The sequence below is a fragment of the Macaca nemestrina genome, chromosome 4 (genome assembly GCF_043159975.1).
Source record: "Macaca nemestrina isolate mMacNem1 chromosome 4, mMacNem.hap1, whole genome shotgun sequence".
NCBI classification, from domain to species: domain Eukaryota; kingdom Metazoa; phylum Chordata; class Mammalia; order Primates; family Cercopithecidae; genus Macaca; species Macaca nemestrina.
The window spans coordinates 130686511-130697656 of NC_092128.1; the positions used below are offsets into that span (position 1 = coordinate 130686511).

The following is an 11146-nucleotide window of genomic DNA, read 5'->3' on the forward strand; positions in this document are numbered from 1 at the left end:
AGTTTTTCAGGACTCGACCTGAGCTGGTTGGGCTGGACCTGGAAAAGTTTCCTATTCTCAGCTGTACCTGGAAAAATTTTAAAGACTCTTCCAAGTCCCAGTAATAGCTTTTGGCAGCTTCCAAGACCAGGGAGGGTTTCTTGGCCATTCAGCGCCATTCAAATATTCTAAGTAAACTCAAGGAACCAGAAACCCCACTTGCAGTCATGAAATACCAGTGAATGGCCTCTGTGAGTCTCTTCAAGTTTTTCAAAGATAACTGCCTGGAAAGGTTGGCCAGGAAGTCACCCAAGCCCACCCCTTTGCAGGATGTTCTATGTCAGCCAGGGGCCCAGTGAATTGCCATTGAACAGAAGGGAGGAACTGAGACAGCATGCCTGAGCTTCTGGAAACATTCTAAGTGCCCTTGTTGGCCCAGAAAAGACTGGTGCTGCCATACGAGGCACAGATATGGCAACTTAGCCACTCTAGGAACCACACAAGGTTTAAAGGCTCCCAGGAAGTCCAGGAAGGGCAAACATGGCCTTTTAGAGCCATCAGATTTTATTCTAAGTCTACGTGGGAGACAGTGCACTTGGCTTCATAAAAACACCAGTGGAGGTGTTATCACTTGCCCCAGTGTCCGGTCTTTTCCACCTCATCTCAGAGCCAGGCAGCCACCATTTCCCAAAGCCGCTGTGCAATGAAAGGGGAATATTCTAGGTGCTCTCCTGTGCCCACGAAATTCTGCGGCTGCACTAAAGGCAGGAGTTGTCCTCCGGAATGCTCTTCAGGAATCTGACAACACTAGTCAAGATTAGAGAAGTTCAATTCAACGTCATACAAAACCAATCACCAAAAAAAAAAAAAAAAAAAAAAAAAAAAATGCATAGTGAGACGAAATGATGAACACACCTGCTAATAATCATGGATGACAATAACAACAATGATGATCTTAGTGATAATGCCACCAACACTGTTAATGGCAATAACAATAAACCTGAGGTAATGGATGTTAGGGTCCCGATTCACCGATGTGAAGGATGGCGCCAATTTCTGGCCTTACAGAAATAAAGGAAAAGTAAACACCTGAAGGAGGAGGAGGTGAACCTGGAGCTCTCGCCGGCCTCTGGGCGCTCCTTGGTGGAAGGAGAGGGACTTGGTCCTGAGCCTGCCCAGGATCCACGCGCACCAGAACCCGGGAGTCCCAGTCCCTGGATGGGGTCAGTCCCACCCAGGCCAGACACCCGGGAGCCCGGGAGCCCCGGAGCCCGGGTCCTCCAGCCCTCGCTGCCGCCGTTCCTCGCGGAGCCCGTGCCCCCCGCGCCACCTCAGCCTCAGCGCGGCTCTGCTAGGGCAGGGCCAAGGAAGCTCCGGGCCCAGTGGGGGCATCCGGCCCCAACGGGATACTGACGCCCTGAGGGCGCGGAACAACGCGATCTGCGCAGGGCCTGCCATCTTGGGCCTTGCAAAAAGAGTGGCCTCTTCTACGCCCCCACCCGGAACCTCCCCGGAGGCCCCAGCCCCAAAGCCAGGGCGGCGGCGCCTCCCTCACCCTGGGTAAAGAAAACTCAGGTCCTCCCAGGAGACCCAGCTCGCCGCGGGAAGCAGACCTCACATGAGCCTTGCATGGCCGGAACGATGGGTTTCATTGCCCTCTGCCGGCCATGAGGTGGCAGCACAGGACGTTTGGCTTTTACTGCTTAGCGGTGGACCTGAGTCTGAATCACTGAAATTCAGGTATGGATTATTCAGTACCTTTTTTTTTTGGAAGATCAAATGGAAATTGAGTACGATATCTTGTGTTTTAATTAAATAAGATGGGAATAAAGAAACAAATTCGAAAGTTAGTATACAAAAGTCGATTGATTCCCTCTATGTGAAGGGAAGAAGAGCTTGAATAAGAGAAGCATTCTGTGTTATGCTTTAATGCTGGAGATCTGCTACCATGCATTTGTCAAATCCCGTAGAATTTCACAGCACGAATAGTACATCTTCATGTGGCTCAGGACTACATATAATGTCAGCCACAGTTTGAGGGTAAATTACATATTTAATTAAATAGATTAAACAATAAATAATGTTGTGAGCTCTACCTGGACACAATCCTTGCCTCTCCAACCAGTTTGCCAAGGGCTCGAATTTCTTGCTCGTTATCCTCACACTTGACATAAACCCTGGCTGCTGAGTAAAATCAATCACTTGTGGAGAGTTTTTAATGTAATGATCTGTCAATTTCAACCATGGATAAGGCCATTTAGCCTTAGTAAGGCCTATCGTATTAAGATTGTGCCTGTTTTGCAAAATATCAAGTCATCATCCCACTTATTATTCAGGAAACGTTTTCTCTTGAGTTTTAGGTTCAGTACTGAGGCTCCTTGATGGACAATACATTTTCCAATTCTGAGGACAAGGCAGAGGAGGTCCCATCTGTGAGAACTTTCATTTTGCTTTTGGAAAAGTACATTGAATCAAACATAGGAAAGGCTTGCATGGCGGCTGACAGGTTCGGCTGTTTTATCGTGCTGGTGTTTTATCTTCTGGACAGAAGTAACAGGAACACAGCTGTGTCTGTCTCTGTGTAATAACTCAGGACTTACCTGAGTAAACTCTGGGGTGTCATGAGATGAACTGCTACCTCCACTTAGAGAGGCTTCAGGGACAAAATTTCAAGAGATTTCTGAGGAATAGAAGAGCAGGGCTGCCTTATTCTCTGATCCCAGGTAACTACTCAGAGACAGAGGCAAGGACTGGGGACACCCAAATGCATATACTAGGTGTCTTTGATCCAGCCTCCGTTTCCTTGCTAAATCTATGCAATGACACACTGAGAAATCTGGCAAGTGGGGCTGAAGATCCCTGATGTGTCAGTTCCAGGGTTGGATGGAAACAAGTGATTTTAGTGGACATTGAAGTAAAGGGAGGTGAGCTGTGAGGAAAGAGCCATTGAAGACTGGGGAGACTCAGAAGTTGGGGTAGAATCTCGACCCATAAGCCAAGGAGTGCAGACACAAATCGATTTGTTAGGGCTGCATAAATGAAAGAAGGACTTCACCAACACACTAAGTTTTTTCAACAACCGATTGTATTCTTTGAATATTTGTAAGTATTGATCTTTTGGAAATGTTTAATGAGATTTCTTATATAATTCTGCATTCAATTTATGCCCAGGTCACTTTGCTATTATACATTTATGTGCTGCATTTTTATGAGTAGATATTTTCTCAAATTTCTGAATTATTTTGCTAAACTATGTGTTAAGAGTTTTTTCTAGAGGTCCATCTTCTTGACTCACTTTTCTGATGAGAAATCTATCAGGTTTCTCCACAGTGATTTTCAAGTTTGATAGCTCCTCAATGTGAGAAACTTAACGTCAACTAAGAAATGAATTACCACTAAAGAATCTTCTCCTTTCGAGATGCTAACCGTGTTTTGTCCAGTGTGAAATCTCACATGTGCCACAAGCGTTTCTCTGTGAAGAAAGGATTTCTCATGATTTTTCAAGGCATAACTTCTCCAGTAAGAAGTGTTTGGTATTCCAAGAGAATTCATTGCCCTTGGAAAGACTTTCCCTTCTTATTTAGCTTATAAAGGATTTCCTCTCTTATTTTCCATTTTAGCAGCATTTTATCACTGTGTTTTCTTGTGAACATCAAGCCTAGTGCTTGGCTGAATGTTTATTCACAGAAAATACAAATAAAGGGTTCATCCAAGTAAAGTTTTCTTACGTTATTTGACAACAAATTGCACCTAAAAACATTTTCACACTGAACGCAGAGCTAGAGATTCTCTACCTGAAAGTCCCACATATTTTAAGTTATTAAAACTGTTGCTGAAGACTTTTAGTTTATTATGTTGACAGTTTCAGCTCTCTCATGTCATTTATGATCAGATCACTAACAGGTCTTTGGTACATACATGTCGTACAATTTCTCTTCCATATGAATTTATTGATGTGGACTGAAGAATAAAGGTAACTGAAGTAACGTCCATGTTGATTATAGTAATTCTTCAAAATATGAGTCCTTTGGCATGTTTAGATGTTACAACTACGGCTGAAGTCTCTTCCATATTCCTTACATTCGTCATTCCTAACACCATGTCATCTAAAGTCAGAATATGTTCTGAAGACATTTGTAATTTTCTCTCCAGGGTGAATTTTCTGATGTTATTTAAGATTAGTACACTGACTGAAGGCTTTCCCACATAAATGGCATTCATAGGGCTTTTCTCCAGTGCATGTTCTGTCATATCATCTAAGGTCAGAAGATAGACTAAAGGCTTTCCCACATAGAAGACAAGCATGTGATTTCTCTTCAGTGTGAATTCTTGCGTGTCCTCTAAAGCCAGAGCTTTGACTAAAGACTTTCCCACTTTTATCACATTCATAACGCTTTTATCCAAGGTGAGTTCTCACGTCTTCGAAGGTTAAAGGATTGAATAAAGCCTTTCCCACACTGATGACACTTATACAGCCTCTCTCCCATGTGAGTTTTCTCATGTCTTCTAAGGTGAGAACACAGAGTGAAGGATTTTCCACATAGATGACATGCATATGGCCTCTCTCCAGTGTGAGTCGTCTTGTGCCGTCTAAGGTGAAAGCAATTAGTATAGGCCTTTTCACATATATTACTTTGATATAATTTACCTTTAGTATGAATTTGTTTATGTGGTTTGGGGGACAACTGATTACTGAGGGATTTTCCACACTGTTTGCTGATATAGGGTTTCTTTCCACTCTGAGTTAACAAACACTGAGTCATTGTGGAACTGTGAGTGCAATCTTCTCCCAAATCATTACATTCAAAGGGATCCTCCAGAATGAGAGAATTCTCCTTTAGGGACAAAGATTAAAAGCTCTTAATGATTTACCAACATACATCTATACATTCATTTCACCAACTTTGAATCCTAGACCAACCATTCAGTGGTAGAGCCCAGTTGAAATCTTTCCAATGTTACTTGTGAAAGGAAATTAAATTTTGGCACCGCAAACTCATTGAACCAAAGGGAAAAATCAAGCTGGGAACAGGGTCACACAAACCTGCCTCCCCGTTCTGGTTCCTAAATAATATGGCTACAAGATGAAAAGCTACACGCCTCCCCCATATTTTGCCCACAAGGAAATTCCTCATGAGCTGTTACAATTACACCATGGCAATGCAAACTGATAGCTTGTCTTTACAGGCTTAGTCATCACCAGTTCACCAGACACAAATGCATATCCGATTGTTTCCCTGCCCCATTTTGCCTATATTGTCTTATATAAAATGCAGCTCTCCTGCATTATTCCTCTGCCTCATTTGTTTATGTCATCTTATGTAAAAAATCCAGATTCACTGAGCCAGAAAAATGGATGAATTACTATTTTTTCTACCCACCTTTTACATGAAAATTGTATACTTCTCAATATCCCATCCTTTCCCCCTTTAAATTTAGAGAAAATCATCTTTGGAGAAAGGTATACACCTGTCCCCCAGGTGTATGTCCTTAACTCTGGCAAAGAAATCTCTTAAAATTATTGGGACTTGTCTCATCATTTTTCTCGATTAACACTTGCATACACATGATCTGTAAACACAGATATTTTCTCTTTTGTAAGATCCCAACTGCAGAGTTATTCCACTAATTGTGATGATATCAATATCTTTCAAAGTCTGAGCATGAGCAATGTAAATGCACTTGTTCTATTTTAAAGATCTCATGTTATAGTTTAGAACACAGGTCACTTTTTTCACTGAATTCAAACTATCAAATTGTTTTTTGCTTAGAAAGCACTTAATGCCAGCCTAATTACACTCAGGTGACTGTGCGTCTTTACTAACTTAATTCATTACCAGATCTTTAACTTAGATGACTGGTGTACACAGCTATAAAACTCACCATTGTCATACCGGTGGATGCATCTTTTCTGATAGGATGCATGGATATTGTGTGTTTTTTCTTAAGGGCACTTTCCTTGTCTGAAATAATTGAAAAATAAATTGTTACTTTGATATTATGGTAATAAAATTGTTTGAAAAACCCCAAGGCCCATTTACTTTTTTCAAAAATTGACACTTAGATGTGGCAAATGTCTCAAATGAAGAAAATTCTTCAATAGAAGAAAGAGATTGTACAGCGTCAGCAATTAGAAAAGAGTTTTAAAATTAAAACGTGAAAAGAGTTAAAATGGAGATGAGATATCAGGCAGGTAAATAGACGGATAGTCTTCACAGGGGTATCAGGAAAAGAGTCAGCATGTGACAGTTTAACCCCAGCAAGTACATGAATTTTCCTTTTCCCGAAAGTAAAAGAAAAGGCAAGAGGACACAAGAGTAGCATCTGACATATGAACAAAATGATAATAACATCTAAGGAATTCTGCTCCAGTAACTTAACCTACATTTTAGAAATTACCACTCATTTAATAAAACCGCTAATTAATATTTGACTGATATTATTCATTGACAAAGCACCTCCTCCTATTAGAGCACAGGACCCTGTTGCTTACCCAGATTCTGGCCTTGGAGAAATTCTCTTCCTTCCCGCCAGAGCTCTTTTCCTTGCTCCAGCTGCAAAGTTATATAGGATTTGCTTATCCGGTACCCTGTTAGTGGAAACAATACGTGTGTTTTGAGTTCACTGTCAATAAATGTGCATTATCACCAACTGTAAGGCAAGCTGTCAAGGAAGAATAAAAACAGTGAAGGTCAGCTCAGGCCACAAGACCTAGAACACAGAAAACTCCCCAGGATTTTTCTGACCCAACATGAGACTAGAAAATAAATCCAAACAAAAGATCCATCAGGAAAAGGAAGTTCAAAACAGTCAGGACCTATCAATGCTGAGTCCATGCCTAAGTTCCAAGACACAATGCATAATACACAGTCTTTTCAGAAAGAGATTAATTAAATCTCTGCACAGTATGTTTATTATTATTCTCGTGCAGAACAAAAAAAAAAACATTCGATTTACAAAAATAATTGGTGTTCTATACAGAAAAGATATTGCTATTGTTTTCACTAATTGGTCTCAGCCTAAGCATAGCGACTAAAGCAGAAGAGTTACTTAGAAAATATTTAATTAAATACATTGAAAATATTCATTAAGTTCCCAGGTCTGTTCTGAGTATTAGAGACTGAGTACCAACGAAACCATGAAATCCTTGTCAAGATTACATTCTAATTGAGTGACAAACTAAATAAAACAAAATAAAATAAAATAAAATAAAGATATTTCTTTCAGACAGATTTAGAGAGCTCGAACTTTTTTCAGATAAGATCTGTGAGAGAATCAGAGAAGAGATTAGAATGAGATATGGGGAAGCTGTTCCAACACTTACTGAATGAATGAGTCAATGTGTGTCTACATACGTATGTGAATGTTGAGGGACTCACCGAAGGACACCAGGTGACTGACGTTTTCCAGCATTACATCTCTGGACAGCTTTCTCTTGGATGTGTCCATCATGGCCCACTCTTCCTGGGTGAAGTCAATAGCTACATCTTCAAAAGTCACTTTGTTCTAAAACATCACAGACATTTTAGTTTAGACAGAGAATCCCTTATAATGTCCAGAGGAAGAAGGCTGAGATGACATAGGTAGGAGCTGGGTATGCAGAACACTCAGTGTTTTAGGTTCCAGCCAGTTCATTCTCAATACTAAGCTGATATCTGCCTTTCAGATTCACTCACAGAGACATACCCACTCTTAATCCATTAAACTTTACTACGAAGAAATATCGCATGAGATGTAGCATAATATAGCCCAGATATTTTTCAGTAATGTGTTAATCACCTGTACATAACTGATTATAAAATTTCGCTTGAACCTTCATAAATAAAACAAATTTACCATGAATTTCAAGTAAATTACAGATTTGTCACAAGGCAAATAACCATGATTTACTACTTTTTAAACATGACCATGATTAAATGAATTATTTCTCTAGATAAACCACAGGTTTCTCACCAATCAAATGGTTAAAAGACCTGTTATGTGCTTTGAATAATCTAAAGAAGTAATAGAAAACATGTTTCCTATCTAGCAAATATTTATTAAATACAGGTCATTGGTCCCTTATTCATTAAAAAGTTAGAAAGTAATGAACCAGATTCCAGCATTCTTCAGAACTGAACAAGTTTTACGCAGAATAGAGGATTCAATTCATACATAGAGTCACTCTAATGTTATGTAATTCAGGTGTTCATGACAAGGCTCAAAGACAGTCCAGCAGCACAAGACAAGACCGCTGAGGCTGCTATACTGAGGAAGTCTTAGTCTGATGATTTCTGTGATATGAAGCCTCCTGTTCTCAACTTTCTCTGGGCAATCCAAACATCAGTTATCACTGCCTCTCTTTTAACTTCACCTTGTCACTTGGCTTGTTCAAGGATAAAAAGGCCTCTTGACTGTTTTGTTTTTTTCTAACCAGCCCTTATAAAGCATTTCCACAGAACCCTAAATTGTACTATATCTACTATATTCCTTCTCCTGAGTGTGCAACCATAATTAAGTAATTGTATTTCTTATATGTTACTTTCAGTTACCTGAAGGCAAAAAGGTTAATTACAAAAGGTAAAACGAACGGGGATAAGAATAATAATGGCTCTTTAGTTGTCCTTTTGCAAAGTTTTTAAAAGCATAAATATATTTTATCAAACTCTCCTTTTTCCTCAACACTGTGCAGCTCTTGCCCAAGGCCTATCACACGGGATTTATTGAACTCAGCTGCTAGAACATCAGCCTCATTATTGGGCTGTGATCTTTTGCTCTTCACACTTCTCTATTGCCTGCATGCATCACAATCCTAAGTCTATTTCAGCCAACGGGACAGTTAATGGGTCAATTGTTTCCCTATGAGGTTATAGGATGGATAGAAGAAAAACAAATACATAAATGAGACCTCTCATGTCTTTTTTTGTAAATAGCCTGCATAGGGGCTGGAATAAAGTAGTGTAATATTAGAAATTGTGTTGATAATTTAGGAATCTTTGACACATGATACCCAACCTAGAGTCCTGAGAAAACTTAATTGGAGGCCAGATATCTGAAACTCTCCTGATTGCATTTGGAACACCCAGGCTGGGTGGATTTTGCATCATAAAAACAAACAAACAAAAGAATAAAAATGAAACACCCATGCAAACTGGAGAAAACTGCCCATTTGCCAGCAATATGGGTATAATTTCAGTAGAAAGAGGCATCCCCTACTCACTAGTGAATGCATTGTCAAGAACTCAGTTTCTCTCTGTCTTCTTCTGGATTTCCACTTGCAGACACTTCAGGCACTAAGAAAAGCTGAGGTTGGGGAAAGAACACGTGAGACACCAGCCTTGTACATAATTTTCAGACCAACCTGTGATGAAAAGCCAGACCTTCACTGAAGTGTGACACCACCTGCACCACAGCCTAACCAACAGACACAAACACGCAGAGGCCTCTCCTCTTTTCCCATGGTCAAAATTAGGAAGCCTATGACGATGGTTTCTGACAAAGAAGGAACACAGATATCTTGTGAATGAGAACATCAAAAGCACTGAGTTTTGTATGTTAATTGACACAAGTCCAGATATTCAATTCCCTCACTGATTTTAAAACACAGGGATCCCTGACTCTGCCCACATGTGGAATATGATTTCTACTTGTAGATAAACACTGTGGGATTTCTCAGATTTTATTATCCCAGCTTTATGCCCTAGCAATGTTTCTCCAACACCAATCACAGCCTTCTGAAGCCTTACTCCACTTTTACTTTCTCTCAAATTCAACTTTTGTATTTCCCCTTGGAACTCGGAAATCAATCAAGTAAGAATCTGTTTTACGGTCAAGTGCAGTTGCTCTCACCTGTAATCCCAGCACTTTGGGAGGCCAAGGCAGGTGGATCACCTGAGGTCAGGAGTTTGAGACCAGCCTGGCCGAAATGGTGAAACCCCATTTCTACTAAAAATACACAAATTAGCTGGGCATGGTGGTGCTTGCCTGTAATCCCAGCTACTCAGGAGGCTGAAGCAGAAGAATTGCTTGAACCCAGGAGGCAATTACAGTGAGCCGAGATCCTAACCCTGCACTCCAGCCAGGGCAACAGAGCAAGACTCTGTATCACAAAACAAACAAACAAACAAACAAAAAAAAACTGTTTTAGGATGGGGATAATCAATTCAGGAATTTATTTCACTTGGAGGGTCAACACTCCCATCCTGCTGATCTAGCCCTTAAAATCCCCTGCATCGGAAATTCGCAGCAGTACCCTGGGTCATGGTGTTTCTATCCTGTGTATACAGTCACAATCCTCTACGATGCTCAGAAAATACAAAATGACTTAGGGCTGAGAGAAATTTAGCAGCTCAATCTGATCTTTTACTAAGGTAGTATCTAAAATTCTTTCAATCATGGTTTATATTAGTTTTTGTTAGTTGCAATATCTCTGATTATCATGATACATATTTGCTGAGAAATAGTGATGTCCATGTGTATATTCATACATAGATATGTAGGTATATAGATGGATATGTTTATATGAACGCATGTGTTTGAGATGGGGAAAACATGCATGTATTATTTCTCTGCTAAAAATATAAAAATAATTAAATATATTTTATGTACAAATGATAATTATGTGTCATAAACAAAAAGTTAACTGACCCATTTGTACATGAAGTCCAGGAAAAATAAAAACATTGTATTTTTTTTTGTATTGTCTTGTATTACTTGTGACATTGTGCTTACAGATATACATAAATTTCCTTATTTAACCCTTATAATAACCCTGCTGATTATAGTTTATTTACCAGTTTAATAAATGATCAACAGAGTTTGACAAATATGACAAAATTACAAAACTAGAAAATGACACAGCAATACTTTTAATTATATTCTGCCTTGTCACTGCCTCTTCTTGCTTTTTTACAAAATTCCTCCCCTAACCAAGGTTCTCTATGATTCTGGGGACTCCAGGATTTAGACCCCAGTTCCCAAACTTCACTGTGTCTATTTTTACTGCCACATTTTAATGCACATATACAGACTTCAACAAGCACTTTTCAATATCAACTTTTTTCTTATTCCTTGGACTATTTCCTACATCTGTTCATCAAGACTCCAGTAACATACGACTCCATCTGCCTGTCCCTTCCATGAATGTACCTGACAGTACATGTATTATGTAGTCTATAATTCAAGCAGA

At 39.7% G+C, this 11146-nt stretch overlaps 1 long non-coding RNA gene and 1 pseudogene across 3 annotated transcripts in view; both read right to left on the reverse strand.

The window, feature by feature from the left end:
• Positions 1–1626, reverse strand: part of LOC139362570 (uncharacterized) — a 38619-nt gene extending 36993 nt beyond the window's left edge. For 2 of the 3 annotated variants that reach the window (XR_011621713.1, XR_011621712.1), the window contains exon 1: positions 1069–1326. This is a non-coding gene — a long non-coding RNA (uncharacterized lncRNA). Of the gene's footprint in view, positions 1–1068; positions 1327–1534 lie in introns of those variants that run through there. The other variant, XR_011621714.1, reaches the window with a different exon arrangement.
• Positions 1627–4210: 2584 nt separating this feature from the next.
• Positions 4211–9190, reverse strand: LOC139362571 (zinc finger protein 705A-like; annotated as a pseudogene).
• Between the last annotated feature and the right edge of the window lie 1956 nt (positions 9191–11146).